This window comes from Podarcis pityusensis (genome assembly GCF_964106645.2).
Source record: "Podarcis pityusensis genome assembly, chromosome: 4".
NCBI lineage: Eukaryota > Metazoa > Chordata > Lepidosauria > Squamata > Lacertidae > Podarcis > Podarcis pityusensis.
In genome coordinates, this window is record NC_138027.1 from 99,326,582 (window position 1) to 99,343,276 (window position 16,695).

Below are 16,695 nucleotides of genomic sequence, written 5' to 3' on the forward strand. Positions count from 1 at the left end.
GTTGAAGGAACCCCCTGAACAGATTTTTGGGGGGTGTGGGGTAAGGAAAGGGGGAGAATAAGATCACACAGGGAAAGCAGCCAGCACTGGCTTCAGAATTCTTTTAGTGCTACTGTCCCTGAGAAAATCAACTTGCAGCTTGCAACAGAGTACTGAAAACAGCAGAGCAGCTTTTGATATCTTGCTTCAACATTGCTCCCAAAGTCCTATGATTGGAGAACCCTTGTAAAGTCATTCCCTGGTTGGAAGCTGTCAGTGCATGGAAACTGCAAGCCCTTCCTCCCCACCCCTCCAGCACTCTCCTTCTCTCATAGGCAACTGAAAACAATTTCAGCTATCAAATACTCTGCTCTTAGAGCAGGCAGTACTTGAGAAGTCTCAGGATTCTGCCATATCCAGAACTTGAAGTCTACTCAGATGAAGAGCAAGGGGAGCAGGGCTCTCCAGCAGATTTCCACAGTGCCAGTGACTCTGAGGAGCAACCAGACCTTGCTATCTCTGCCATAGGTCTTCAGGTTCCCACACCAGATACCTGGCTTCCTAGTCAGCTCTCAGACTGACCTGTCTTCTCCAAGGCCAGAGAAGCAAAGGAGATGTCAAGCCAGGCCAAAGTGCCCAGCTAGCTGCACGTGAGGCTATGAGTCAGGGGAGTCCATGGAAACGCTTGTCCAGATCAGGGCCTGACTGAGAGCTAGGGAGTGAGGCTCCAGCCCCTGTGTAAACGGTCAGTCTGAGCTGCTTCACTGCTGAAGCAACCACTCTCCTCCTTCCTGGCTCAGGAAAAATAGGTAGCTAGAGGGGCAAATGGTTTGATGCAACTTCATTATCAAAGGCAGTCTCAGTAAGAGCTAAGCAATGGCTAGTGCACCCCACAATAGTTGCTGGGCAGTCTTATGAAAAGGCTAATAATAACAATCTTAATGAGCCTTGAAGCGAGACAGTTCTATTACCCTTTGCAAAATGCACAGCTTTCAGTCCATTTGGGGAACCTTTGAGAAAGTACATCACCACTATTATTTCTAACTTCAATCCTAGTCAGATACATTATATGCATGTTTCTATGGATGAAATTCAAAAGAAGTTACAAGTATTCTTGACAGTTGACAGTGTCTATGAAAATCATCCTTATAACTAAAAGAGGCAAATATGGATTTATTTAATTAGAAAAAAAATCTCTGGATGTGAAGAATAATGTTTCAAAGAGATACTTAATATAAGCAGAAATGACTTTTCCTTCATGGAAAATTAAGTTTTTTCCCCCTTTCTATTAGCATTTCAATTGAAAACATTTCCACTCATTTCCTTCTTAATGGAAGTATATAAATAGCAATAGCCATTAAGTACTGCATTTTTCGAAAAGATTTTTTTTTTTTACATTAAGAGCCTTAATAAAGTCTCAGAGGAGCAGCACAAACAGTGTACAAATGAAACAACTAATTTCAATCTCATTTAATATATATTGATTTTGTAAGGATTTGTTTTTATACCTGTTTTAAGCCTTTAGCGTAGTTTTCCAGGTGGTGGTCGCCTTAAATAATAATAAAAAAATCCAGAGAGGATTACAATTTCATATGCACATCTGCATTAGGAGGATTTTCCAAAAGGCTTAAAGTTTGGAACATTATGAGCAATCAGGAGACTTTGAATTCACTGAGACACCTTTGAAAATGTTGTTCCATAGAATAGGTCTCTATGGGAGAGTTCCATTCTGGGACTAAATGTTTCAAATTTCTGCTAGAAATGCTCTTCTCACAAAAGTTAATTGTGAAATCTTCTATGGCTTAGTTTGTGCTTTCCAGCCTGAGGAGCCTGTTCCCGAGTTGTTGTGAATGACTAGAACACAGAAGCTGGGGAAAATGAAATGGTAACAACAGTGTGGAAGAAAATATATATATTCTGGTAGTAACTTTGGCTCACTTCGCCTCACAATCTTATTCTGATCAGGTCCTGAAGTCACTTCCCTAATAACTTGGTTGTTCTGGGGAAGCAGAGCTACTTCATCATCAACTGGTCTGTCTTGTGTTATAGCTGTGACCACACTGAGTGACATATAGGAAGCCCTTTATAAGTGGGGTAACGAATAAATGTACTTGGCCGGCTCCCAACCAGTCTCAGAGAGAACTTTTGACTAACTGAACACAAGGCTTCTTATAAGACTCCTGGGCTGATTAAGGATGCCCCTTTGTCAATGGCATGTTGTCACTTCCAGCCAAGCCTGAAAACAACCCGTTGGCCAGTTCTCCAACTGCACTTCCCATGTAGTGTGATCTGCACTGTGGGTGACGTGAGCTCTCTCTTTTGCTGCTGGCCTAAGCAATAGGCTAGTAGCCCTCTCCAGCATGGTCAAACTAAGATCACATATTACACATGGAGAACAAAATGATCACATTATATTTGGTGCCAGTGAAAGTAAGAAGACTGATTATGAATGAATGGCATATAGAAAGAACAGTTTCTGGCTTCTAGCAAAACATTTTGCTTCTGGACTCACGAACAATAGAGAGAGGATATTTATTTTAGATACACAGCGAGGGGGGGGAGAGAGAATATCTGCTCCTTCTTTATAACTTACATCTTTGACAAATAGCTGCTCAAGAAAAAAAAGGTGTGAGAAAAATGGCCATAAAAGGAGGGAAAGGGTATGCCTGAAATACTGGAAGAAGTCCCAAGATGCTGAGTGGAATTTTTATTTAATAAAACACCAATGTTAGAACAACATATTTATCAGTTCAGATGGGGGGAAATGTCTAAATGCACTACAGGGAGAAAAAGGGAAAATAATGGGAAATCAAGTTAACCACCTTTTATGTGAAAGAAAAGTATAATCAGACCATTTTTGCAATGAATCTGTGCTACTCTAAAGCCATCTGTACTATCATTCACACACACACACACACACACAGAGAGAGAGAGAGAGAGAGAGAGAGAGTACAAAAGATAGAAAGAAAAACCCTGTTTTGCTTTACTTTTATTTGGTTCAGTAGTGCTGGCATCCTCCAAAGACGAACATACAGCATTGATAGATTATTTCTTCTCCTCATGTTATCCCTTTGCCAAGCTATCTTCTTGCCCTTGACCTCTCCAAGGTCTTTGGTTGGGTGACCCTTCGTACGTGTTCTGCAGGAGGCATTCAACCCAGTAGGTTACAACCAAGCACCCCATGCTTAAGTTTTGTCACTCTAGTTCTGAGGGTCCAGGAACTTTAATGAGGATGATACAGATATATTACTGTGCATATGCAAAAACACAGAGACATACCTACACTGTGGTGCTGCATTGGAAAGGAAGATTGGTAGGGATGGCCAAGCTTTGTTTCAGGGACATTACCCTACCATTACTGAAGTTTTCGTAAGTTTTCAAGGAGCCCGAGGTTTTGCCCAGAACAAAGTCTGAAAAATGTTATCAACAGAGGTCAATAGTCATCCTTGTTTTTCTCTTTTTAGAAAGTAAGTAGATCTGTGCCTTTGGTATGCCTAAACCAATTTATAGATCCATTGAATTAATTGTTCAGAGTTACGCAATGTAGAACAAGTGAGTTAAACAGAGATATGGGTGTTCCTAAGTAATAATCATACACCGTATGGTCTATAAAGGTGGCAGCACAATCTCCACCCCCACTTTTTCTAAGTGGCATCTCGGATATGCAAGATACCTAGGAGCTTGCTGCAAGCTTCAATTTCTTCCCTCTAAAGAGTCATTGAGTAATTTCCCAAAGATTAAGACAAACTCAGGGCTATTGCAAGGAGGGTCTGATTTAGAATTGATTTAACACCATGTGTACTGAAACTGTAGATGTGCTCCTTCATACACATCTACAGTTTCAATACATCTCCAATCTCTTTCACAGCACAATCCTAAATGTACAGGTCTTCCACAAGTCTCATTGTATTCTATGGAGCTCCCCCCCCCCCCCAGGTGAATGTGTATAGCAGGGATGGGGAACCTGTAACCCTTCAGATGCTGTTGGGCTCCGTTCCTACCAGCCCCAGCCAGCAAGGCCAGTGGTTAGGGATCAAGGGAGATGGAGCCCAACAACATCTGTAAAACCACAGGTGTCCCTCCCCCCAGGTGTCTCGGATTATAGCCTGAATTTATTCTAAAAGCATGCACAGGAAGCCCTGAATTGGTTTGGAGCACTAGAATCGGGGGGGGGGGGGGACATGTTCTTTCTCTCACTACCTTTATCTATATATGAAATATACAGCTCTTTATCTTGATATGAAATTTATACACCGCAGTTCAAAGGCCGATCTGCCAATCATCTAAAACAAGAATATGGTAGAAACATACCGCATAATATAAAGGTAATGGTTCCTTTCCCCTGTTATACTGTGATCCAGTTCACTCTTAGCCATTCCCCACTGAATACAGTAGAACACACTTTTGATCTGAAGGAATATGAATTGGACTGCATGCCACTTTTAAAGCATTTTGAAGTATGGAGTTTCATAACAATAATGAATGAATGAATGCTCTAAATGTATTTATTGTATTTATTGTATTTTTATTCAGTATTTTTCTCTAAAGAGGCCAGAAAAGCACACACTATTCTCTCCTCTGCCTTTCACCTTCACAATAATAAGCAGGTTTTGCCGAGAGATCAGTGGCGGCTCATAACATTTTGACTTGGCAGGGCTGCAATTTTTAACCTTGCTGTTTTTGTCACTTGTACAGCACTTGTTTAGGAAACTGCATCATTACACATGTACAGGGGTGCCAATGTCCCCTTCTTTCTCAAAAAGGGGGGAAAAAAGTCAGTTATTCTCTGTACATCTATGGATAGGGGGAAAGCTCTTTTTCTGCTTAGAGACACATGGGCGGGACCTTTTTGCTACAGCTGTATTTTTGGATTTGGATTGGCAGAGTGGCGCAGAGAGCTGATTGGTCAGAGAACAGGAGATTGATATAAATGTCTCTGTAATTCAAAGGAACTATAAAATGTTTGGTGTGAAAGAGTGTACAGTGGTGCCTCGCAAGACGAAATTAATTCGTTCCGCGAGTTTTGTCGTCTTGCGGTTTTTTTCGTCTTGCGAAGCACGGTGTCGGGAAAGTTTTGGAAAAGCTTCAAAAATCACCAAAGTCTTTAAAAACCTCAAAAAAGGCTACCACACTGCGTTCTATGAGTTGCTCCTCGAAGTCAAGTCGCAACTGTATTAACAGTGTTAAGAAAAAGGAAACAAACTTGCAAGACGTTTCCGTCTTGCGAAGCAAGCCCATAGGGAAAATCGTCTTGCGAAGCAGCTCAAAAAACAAAAAACCCTTTCGTCTAGCGAGTTTTTTGTCTTGCGAGGCATTCATCTTGTGAGGTACCACTGTATGGCTTTGAGATTTGGGGGAAGATCTTCCCCCCCCCAAAAAAAAAAAAATATGCTTGAGATTTTCTGTGGGAAGGCTGTGTTCCAGTGGAACAGTCTTTACTGTGAGAAATACTGTGAATTTCACTGGCCCAAATCCACACAGTGAGATTCAGGGCTGAGTAAGATTTGGAACAAGGTATACCTGATCATCATGCCACTAGCAGTCACCTCGGCGCTTTATGTGACAATAATAATTGCATTAATATCTAAAGCTGAGGATAGATGTATTCCTAAGAGCAATACTGGATCCATTAGACTTAGTAGAAAAACAGGATAGAAATAATTAAATGTGTCCCATCTTATGCTGATGTTGTGGGATGTTGGTTTGTAACTGCAAAGTATAGCTTGAGTAGCTTTGGTGAGATATATGGCACACATGTACAAGAAGGAAAATGATAGGTAGTTGTAACAAAATATTTCCAAAAGGCTGAGTATCATTCAGCAATCCCAGGACTGTGAACGCAGCTACATTAGTAAAAATAAAACGTTATGAATGTGTTATAACACTGTGACACCAGATGGCAATGTAGAGCTGAAATCGGAACTCTATGAAATTTTCCATTGTGAGCTTTAAAATGTTTTTTTCCAGAGCATTTTCACAGTGTTTTTATAACCGTGTAGATGCAGCCTGTGTGCAACTAAAAATTATGTACGTTCAGACGAATATTTTCCCATCTTTTATGAAGTGATTGCCCCTCTTTTCCCCCTCCCTCCTTCTGCCATGATTTATTTCCCTCATATTCTCCACCTACTCTTAAAAGAAAAAGGAATAGATAAAACTAAAAACTGCAGGTGTGCCCCCAAGCCATGTGTCCTCCATGATTAGCACACCTTAGGATTTACACACCCTGGCATGGGGCAGGTGGCATCTCAGCCCAGACCACGTTATTATGCACGACTGCATGGAGAACAACCAAGAGAGAAGGTGGTTTGTAAGAAGGTGAGAGGTGTCAGGAAAATCAATAAATGCTCTATGTGACGGCCTGTAAAACCAGCATAACCTATTAAAACACTGCAAGTTAGGGCAGCCCTAGGCACCAATAACTCACGCTTGGCAGACTATGAACTTCTATGTCTCCGATTATAACCTTTGTCAGCAGCCTCAGGAATGCACAGGGAGCCATTTATACCTGGCAAAACGGACTATTTGGAGAGTGAACAGAGGTCAGCACTCTTTATGGGAAACCAGGTTGTGTTCAGGGGTATTCTGTAACCCTTTATAAGCATTTAACTGTGTCCCTTGCCACCTGCCTCCACCCATTCTTCACAACTGCTATATTTTCTAATACATCGTATAAACATTTCCCCTTATTCTTGCATGTGCTTCATTTCCATGTGTATATAATATATTTAGACTTAGACACATGAACCCATAAAATCAATGCTTTGCATATCCCTTTCGATCTTCCCACTCCCTATTTTTTCATTTCAGATTTCTGTTTTCTCTCATTTTCTTTATCTCTTCACCCTCAGAAGTACTGCTTTCATGCTATTCCCCTTCCTCCTTCTACTCTGACAAAAGGAGATTAGAACTGCTGTAAACATTACACAGAATGAGCAGGTACAGCAAGGAGGCTGGTGTGACAAGTCTCGGCTGTACTACTTTAGATTGTCTTATTGTTGAATGCTCCCCATGCCTTGCTTTGTTTTAGGGAACAATCCTATACAAGCAAGACAGTGTGAGTTAAGCTGCCATAACGTACACCAGATCCAAACGCTGTTCAGCAGCACTGAGCTGGCCTAAGCCTGGAAGAGTGTTGAGTGGGGAGAAAGTTTCTAAAATAGTGTTTCATCTACGCAGCCCTTTTTACTGGGCTGGTCACATGACTAGGTTGAACAGTCTTAGGATCAATCTTAATTTGCCCCTTCTCTGCCCACCCCCCGCCAACTCCAGTATGTTCCTTTATCTGGTCTTACTCTGGCTTAAAATCCCTGGGTTCAGTGAGCCAAGAAGGGGGAGATACATGGGCATATATCCATCTGAAGGTGACATAGGCCAGTTTCACGAGGAGCCTGCTAGATCATCCAGGCATCCACAATATCCCAACCTGCTCATCCCAGAAGATCCTGCTATAGAATTGCTCTCTTAAACACTCTCTGTGTGACAAACTAGCACACAAGATTAGTCGGTCCTAGCTCCTGCCGACCTAGCAGTTCGAAAGCACACCAAAAAGTGCAAGTAGATAAATAGGTACCACTCAGGCGGGAAGGTAAACGGCATTTCCGTGCACTGCTCTGGTTCGCTAGAAGCGGCTTAGTCATGCTGGTCACATGACCCAGAAAAATTGTCTGCGGACAAACATTGGCTCCCTCGGCCAGTAAAGCGAGATGAGTGCTGCAACCCCAGAGTTGTTCGCAACTGGACTTAACTGTCAGGGGTCCTTTACCTTTACCTTTTTAGGTGGGTTAACATAGCCATCTCCCCAATGTGATATGCTAAGGTCTGTTGAAAATTCTATTGGAAATGGAAATGGGTCCAGAAATTGCCCCAATCCCTGCCAGGAACAGAAACATGGGTGCGAGCAGAATTCACTATTATTAGTCTTTTTTGTCCACAAATGTTGTATTACTAATTGCGTTATTTTCTGCTTTGTTTTTGATGTTTTCCTTCCATGGAAATACATTACACAATTCATTACATAATTAATTCAGCCATGGCGGATAGTAAGACAAATAACCTAGCTTTTAGTGGAAACCAAACTGTAGCAGAACAGAGACATAAAGGGAAAAGTGGCAACATCACCCTCCATCCTTGTGATAACAATTATTTTCTGCAATGTGACACTACAATAGTGTAGTCCTGCACCCCAAACTCCGAGTGGTGATGGAGGATGATGTTGCCACTTTTCCCTTTATGTCTCTGTTCTGCTACAGTTTGGTTTCCACTAAAAGCTAGGTTATTTGTCTTACTATCCGCCATGGCTCGCATGATGTTAGAGCAAATGGTTTGTAAGAGACCATCAGAATTTAGGGGTGCCAAGCTCTTACCCAGGGTTCGTGTTTCCTTTTAGAAATGAGGCACAGCAGAGACTGTGGTGTCTTCATAATATATGGTTTATTTCCACATATATACAACCTGAGTCTATCATGGAGGGTCTTGTTACTCCCACAGCCACAGCCTTGGATTCAAACAGAAATCAGCTATGGCTCTCTCTAAGACTTTACCTGTACTCTATAAAGGATCGGGAGAAGACCCCAAATATCTCTCTACTTTCCATTTAGGTCACAGGACTATGGGACTTACATCTGAGTAGACACATATAGAATTGCGTCCTTGGAATGCAATTAAAATGGATTCAGTATATATAAACAAATGCATTTTCTCATCTGGAACCTTCTGCATTTTGTTCCTTTTAATCTTTTCTGCTTGTTAATTTCTTTCTTTCTTTAATGTTCTTCATGATAGCATTAGGGATCCTTTTACAAGGAAATACATTTGACCCAGGTTAAGTAATAATGGAGCTCAGTGTTCTTCATAACTTTTTAATATCAGTTATTCTGTAATCAATTTAATTTTAATGACTGAAGTTACAGTTACATAAACTTAAGGCAATAATATGATTAGCTGAAATTTTAAGTAAATTACCCAGACATTTGCAACCGCAAGACAGCTGTGAAATAAGTTGATTTAACTAATTCAGATGATTTAGCTCATCAGCCATTTGAATATTTGCAGGAAAGTAAAATCTGTTTATAAAAACAGTATGAAGCTTCACCCCACTCTTCTTCAAGATGTTAGAATGAGAAGAGAAATCCTTCTGCTCCTATCCATTCTCCAGGGCAGCCAGATGCTTCTGTCCCTAATAGTTGTACACTAGATGGAAATTCGGCAGGTGTAGCTCTCATGCAAGCTACACCTGCTCAAGTTCCATCTTCTGCACAACTATTAAAAGGGCAGGAGCCCTGTTGTCTTTTTCATCTGGGCACCCCTAAATTCTGATGGTCTCTTACAAACCATTTGCTCTAACATCAGCTGCTTTTGCCTGCTCAGGTAAGATCAGTTGTTGCTAGAGCAAATTGATCCAAGTCTCTTTTTAAACACACAAACAAACAAATTAGAGAACACCTGAAGAGGCTAGGCTGGTGTAAAAGGGCACCTGATACTCTTACCTGCCCCTCTGTTTCCAAGTGAGCATGGGGCAGTAAGCCAAGTAATTCTACATTGCCTATAATTCAGAATGCTGATGGCCAGGAGCTCATTCACCTCCTTTAAATTTTGCAGGACTTAATCCATGCAATGGAATATTTGAACTGAGAAAGGTCCTCATTAAATCTGGCAATTATTTTCTGCTTCATCAGTCAATTAGTTGCCCGTTTTTATTTTATTTTTTGATATCTGTTAATTGGGCAGGACATGCAGAGATTTCTGGGTCCAGGGATAGAGTTCAAAGTGAGTTCACAGAGTACATACATTTCAATGGTCCTGGGGGACAAAAGGTGCCATCCAATGGCATCAGCACACTTGTACGTTTCCTGAACCCATGGGATGCTACATGGTGTCCGAAGTGGACCTGCAGCTTCAGTGAGCCAAAAATATTTCTAGCAAAGTGTTTGCTGGAAGCTGCAAAATGAATTTCTTTAAGCCTTCTGAGATGAGGGTGACAGGAGATTTGGGAGAGGGCAGGATGGAGTGGGAGCAAAAGCTTCTTCTGTACTTCGCTGTATCCAGAGCAAACAACAATCTTCTGTATCCAGAAGATTATAGGGTTGCAATTATTTTGCACTACATTGGTGAGAAGGCACTAGATACCCACAACAACATGCAAAATGTGTGTGCAGTTCCAACCAAAAAACAAACAAACAAAAAACCCATGCTAGAAGCCTTCAAAGATTTCAGACAGTATTGTGAGCCTAAGAAACACCCAGTGTTTAAATGCTGTCAGTTTTAGCAAGTCAGAATAGCAGACAGGAATTGTTACCTGGGCGAGAGTAAGGATCCAGCTAGTTCCCAGTTATCTAGGGAGGAAGCTACATCCAGTGAGGGGATGTCACACACGCCACAACAAACATATGGTGTCATAAAATGGAGACAGTCAGTTTGAATCATAGAATCATAGAGTTGGAAGAGACTAGTTTGTTTCAATACAAATGCATACAAGAATAATGAAGTGAAAAAACGTACAAGCATAATTATCACTTAAAAAAAAAAAGAACACGCACATAGCAACTCCACCCGACGATCTCAGATGCATTTTCTGTTGACTTTTAAGTTATGTGTAATGTTGTCTTTCTATATTTTAACTTAGTAATAGTTGTGAATAACCCTATTTTACACTTGTTTAGTGTGTCAGGAACATTATTAACTTGCTGACAAAGGAACATTGCACACAGTTCCTTCTAATTATTTAATCTATTCCCAAGTCATGAAACAAGAAATCTCACCTATTCCTTACATAATTGGAATGCTGAAATATTGTAGGAATCATTTTGGGAGGTCAGATATGTATACATAGCTGAAGTTTTTGATTCCTCGCAGAAGAAATGCATGTTGCAAAAGGAAAGAGTAGTCAGTCATTCAGGTAACTTCTCCCTTAGTCTCCTCCTGGTTTGAAGCTTTTTTAAAAATATGTGGCAGTCAGTTTGTGAGGAGATTCAGATCAACCATGTTGTTTGGTCCACCATGACCTAACATGGTAGTGGTCAGGGATGAGCAGACGGCTTATGAAGAAGAGGACTTTCTGTTTTGAACTTTTTGCTCCTCTGGTTTTGGCATCAGTTTAAAAGGTGACAAATGGAGGGGTGCACTTAGAACTCATCTAAGAGCCAGTGTGGTGTAGTGGTTAAGAGCGGTGGACTCATAATCTGGTGAACTGGGTTCACTTCCCTGCTCCTCCACATTCAGCTGCTGGGTGACCTTGGGCTAGTCACACTTCTCTGAAGTCTCTCAGCCTCACTCACCTCACAGAGTGTTGTTTGTTGTGGGGGAGAAAGGGAAAGTAGATGGTTAGCTGCTTTGAGACTCCTTAAGGGAGTGAAAGGCGGGATATCAAGTCCAAACTCTTCTTCTTCATCATCTACACTCAAGCTTTTAAATGCTAAAAAGGAGTTTTAAAAAGGAGTTTATGATAATCATAGCCATGTGACATTCTTTTAAAACGTTCTTAATGCATTATTAAAAAGTGACACCACGCCAGAGGGTGCTACAGAGCTCTCTCCCTGTCAAATAAGTGGGTAGGCATTGTAGGAAAGGAAGCGAAAGAGAAATCAAATGCGTTTACATTTTAGAATGGTATCAAAAACATCGTTCTAAGGACGTTTAAAGAGTGAGTATAGATCTAGCCTGAGTTGACCTAGTCAGACTAGCCATCTAGCTCATGCCCGACTGGAGCACATCAGCTGGTGAAAAAAATCATGTTAAGCCCAGTGATGAGCACCCAAACTCCTTCTTCATCCCTTCATTCACCAGCCAAAAGTAAACAAGAAACCAGGAAGCAGTAATTCTAGCAGCACTTTTCTTCTTTGGCCTTTTAAGGATGGTTTGCCCAGGATATCATACTTTTTAAGTTCAGGGACGCGGGTGGCGCTGTGGGTAAAACCTCAGCGCCTAGAACTTGCCGATCGTATGGTCGGCAGTTCGATTCCCCGCGGCGGGGTGAGCTCCCATCGTTCGGTCCCAGCTCCTGCCCACCTAGCAGTTCGAAAGCACCCTTAAGTGCAAGTAGATAAATAGGTATCGCTTTATAGCATGCTACGCTGGTGCTGGCTTGCCAGAGCAGCTTCGTCACGCTGGCCACGTGACCCGGAAGTGTCTTCGGACAGCGCTGGCCCCCGGCCTCTTAAGCGAGATGGGCGCGCAACCCCAGAGTCGGACACGACTGGCCCGTACGGGCAGGGGTACCTTTACCTTTACCTTTAAGTTTTAAGAAGAGCAGATTTCCTGCACATTCCAGGGAGATCTGATTATTAATAAAAATGACCCTAATTTACTCCAACTACTGTTTGATCTATTTCCCACCTCCATCCACAAAGCAAGAGCCAACAAGCATTTTGGATTATGCTTACTGACTATGCGGCCATCACAACCTGCTTACATACAGTACCTTCCTACATGCTTCCTAGATTTCCAACACTTCAAAGATGAAAACAGGGTCATACCTGTGAGCTTTATTCTTACAGTATGGATTACTGTCTAACCCCCCCCCACACACCATTGAAAGTTATCCTCTGCCAGCTAACTATAGCCTATTTGACAAGCATCATTTGGCAATTTAAATTCCGCCTCACTAGCTGTTGTTGTTGTTTAGTCGTTTAGTCGTGTCCGACTCTTCATGACCCCATGGTCCAGAGCACACCAGGCACTCCTGTCTTCCACTGCCTCCCGCAGTTTGGTCAAACTCACATTGGTAGCTTCGAGAACACTGTCCAACCATCTTGTCTTCTGTTGTCCCCTTCTCCTTCTGCCCTCCATCTTTCCCAACATCAGGGTCTTTTCCAGGGAGCCTTCTCTTCTCATGAGGGGGGCAAAGTATTGGAGTCTCAGCTTCAGGATCTGTCCTTCCAGTGAGCACTCAGGGCTGATTTCCTTAAGAATGGATACGTTTGATCTTCTTGCAGTCCATGGGACTCTCCAGAGTCTCCTCCAGCACCATAATTCAAAAGCATCAATTCCTAGGCGATCAGCCTTCTTTTTGGTCCAGCTTTCACTTCCATACATCACTACTGGGAAAATCATAACTTTAACTATATGGACCTTTGTCAGCAAGGTGATGTCTCTGCTTTTTAAGATGCTGTCTAGGTTTGTCATCGCTTTTCTCCCAAGAAGCAGGCATTTTTTAATTTTGTGACTGCTGTCACCATCTGCAGTGATCATGGAGCCCAAGAAAGTAAAATCTCTCACTGCCTCCATTTCTTTCCCTTCTATTTGCCAGGAGGTGATGGGACCAGTGGCCATGATATTTGTTTTTTGATGTTGAGCTTCAGACCAGGATATGAAAGAGTAGAATGTACGCTATATGGTGCATTAGTTGTGTGCATATGAATTTACATGCATGCACCTCCTCATATTGAGAAACTGAATTTCTGTAGAGCAAGGGTCAGGGGGCCTTAAAACTGGAAGAATGGCAACTGTAGGGACCTGCATCCATTTTTTTAAGCAATTGGCTTTTAAAAAAGAAAGGAGTCGTGGCTCAGAGGTAAAACACCCGCTTTTCATGTGAAGGTGACAAGCACAATCTTTGGCATCTCCTGTTAAAAGGATCAGTTGATGCAAAAGGCCTTCTTGCCTGAAGCACTGGATATCTGCTGCCAGTCAAAACAGACAAATAATCTAACCTGGTAATGCTGTTTCCTATGTGCAGTAAAATCAAAATAGGCTATATATATGGTGGTGCTTTTTCAGGGATGAGTATCAAAAACAGTAGGAATGAGGGAGAATTTGGTTTGGCTCACATTTTAATGTGGATCTACCTAATTCACACTTCCTGTGAACCAAAACAAAATGCTTATATTGGGGAAAGACTTGAGTGCATGAAATAAGGCCATCTGTGCACATTTTACTCATAGTACTGTACCTTAATAATAGTAAGAATTACATACAAAAATACCGTATTTTTCACCCCATAGGACGCACCGCCCCATAGGACGCACCTAGGTTTTTTTTGGGGGGGGAATAAAGAAAAAAAAATTATTCCCCCCCCCCAGGCACGGGGCTGGCACGGGGGAAGCCTGAGCTTCCCCCGACCCCAGCCCCAAGAACAGCCTGCTATCCGCAAGCCTAGGGAGCCCGGCGAGAAGTCGCGCCGGTCTCCGCAGGCTTGCAGAGAGCTGCGCGAAGCCCGGGCACGCTCTTCAGCGCACCCCAGGCTTCAGAATGCAGGCAGCTCTGCGCAACCCTCGGGAGACCGGCGCGACATAAACACAAATGAAAGTATGCACATCTTACTGGGTTGCCCCAGTCACTCTGGGCAGCTACCAACACATATAAAAGCATAATAAAACATTAAACATTTTTTAAAAACTTCCCTATACAGGATTGCCTTCAGACGACTCGGGGGTCAGATAACTCCATACCCTCCACCATTTCTCTGATAAAATAGGGACGTCCTAAGGAAAAGCAGGACATTTCAGGATCAAACCAGAAACCGGGATGACTTCTCTAAATCAGGGACGTCCCTGGAAAATTGGGACACTTGGAGGGTCCGCAGTTGTTAAAATGGAGGCAACTCATACTAGGAACAAACCATTCCACTATCAAAGCTACAGTGGCGAGGTAGAAATTTGGGGATGCAGATGAAGAAAAACATTATATGCTAGATCAGTGTTGCCAACTCTTTGGGACTCGTGGGCACAAGTGAAAATGGAAGAGAATGTCATGGGCAGCACCTATTCTTGTGGCATACCCAGAGTCTTCCAGAGTACCATTGCACCCAGGGGCACCACAGTGATGATCTCAGAGCTAGGTCCACGAGTCCCAGACTGAGCCAGCCCCACAAATTCCCAAGTTCTAGCTCTTTGTTCCCCATTTTTTCCAATTTGTCAGAGTTCATAAGTTCAGTCTATGCTACATTCTGAGTGCAGTTCCATTTTTAATTATAATTATTTTTAATTAAAAATGTACAGTGACTTTGAATGTTCTGTAATAGTGTATATATGTAGAAATTAACAACAGATTAGTTATTAATGTACTAGCTACATGTCCAGTGCCTCCGTTTTTATTTGTGTCAGAAATAAATAGAGAATGGCCTGACTCTGACTCAACACCTGCAATTTTTTTGTTCTGACTAATATGCTGTATATTTATTACATACATTTCCATCTGACCTTTCCCATAACTTGAGGCAATCTGCAAACAAGATTCAACCAAGTATACTTCAAAATAAGCACATGCTTACCTTTCCCACTGAAAGCAGTGGGGCTTAACTTTATCTGGCAGGTGCCCTGATACACAGGTAAAAGCCCAAAAAGCCATTCTCCAAAAGCATTCTATCAATCCAAAAATACAAAACAGATATCTCATATTGGCAGTAATAAAACCAATAAACCAGCAGATGGAAACAGACAGCAATGCAGCCCTCTAACACATCTTGGTCTTGTTTTAATACAGTGGTACCTTGCGTTAAGAACTTAATTCGTTCTGGAGGTCCGTTCTTAACCTGAAACTGTTCTTAACCTGAAGACCACTTTAGCTAATGGGGCCTCCCGCTGCCATCACACGATTTCTGTTCTCATCATGAGGTAAAGTTCTTAACCTGAGATACTACCTCCGGGTTAGCGGAGTCTGTAACCCGAGGTGTTTGTAACCCGAGGTGTTTGTAACTCGAGGTACCACTGTAGATGCATTTTCTACTCAAGAGGAAACCCTGTGTGCACATCAGAGATGGACAGGAGCATAGCTGTCAACTTTCAGATTTGAAAATAAGGGATCAGCAGCCTTGAAAATAAGAGATCAGCAGCCTCACCTGTCCCGGGGACAGTCTATGGGATATCTAACAATCCGGGATAGCAGCGGGAAGCAGTGGGAAACGGCGCTGGAATAAGGGAATTTCCCGCAAAAAAAGGGAAGGTTGACAGCTATGCTTGGGAGGCCAAGGTTCAAACCTCTACTCAGCCATAAAGCTCACTGGATGGCATTGGAACAATGACTATCTCAAGGGCTGGTTTGGTGTACGAGGCCTTGGGAGAGAGTATGGGATAAAAATATAATTAATAATAATCACAAGTGGCAATGCACCTTCATCTGAATGAATGTTTGTGACCTCAGAAATTCTGCTGCTGTATAACGGGGGGGGGGGGCAATATATTTTTAATGAGGAAATACGGAAACATATATATTTAAAAATGGCACACTATTTGCATGGTATTGTCCCATTCTTTTCGAGACATAAAGAATCACAAACTGCTCCCAGTCTACACACTGGTGTTGGCTCCTGGATAATTAGAGGCATTCATTTGCTGAACTTGTTGCAGCGGCATCTAATTTTGACTGTCCAAAATAAGGATATATTTGACAATTAATTGCATTCTTAGAAGTAGTTTTACAAGCAAAAGTGAATTCATATAAATCAAAAGTAAATCCAGGATACATTAACAGGTAGCTGAAGCGCTTCCTCTTAGTGTCCTGCAGTAGCTTTGGGCAGTTGGTATAGCCTAATTGGGAAATAACTCTTAATTTTAGGGTAAATGTGTTGTTTAGTGTGCGGCCCCCGGTGAGCTTCTTCTGCCAAAACATATCTCCAGCCATAAAAGATAAATGAATCGCAGGCACATGCTAATTAATTTGTCATATATTTGTGCTAACATTCTTCTGCATAAAGCAATAAGTCTTCAAGAGTCAAACTAGAAAAAAGAGACAAGGTCTTCATTGTTTTGTTTCTTCTAATTCAAGCCTCTTGGCGGGTTG

At 42.1% G+C, this 16,695-nt stretch overlaps 1 long non-coding RNA gene across 1 annotated transcript in view; it reads left to right on the top strand.

Moving 5' to 3' along the window:
- LOC308475882 overlaps positions 1 to 16,695 on the top strand; it is a 111,451-nt gene that overhangs the window by 34,087 nt on the left and 60,669 nt on the right. The gene's annotated exons all lie outside the window — the stretch shown is intronic.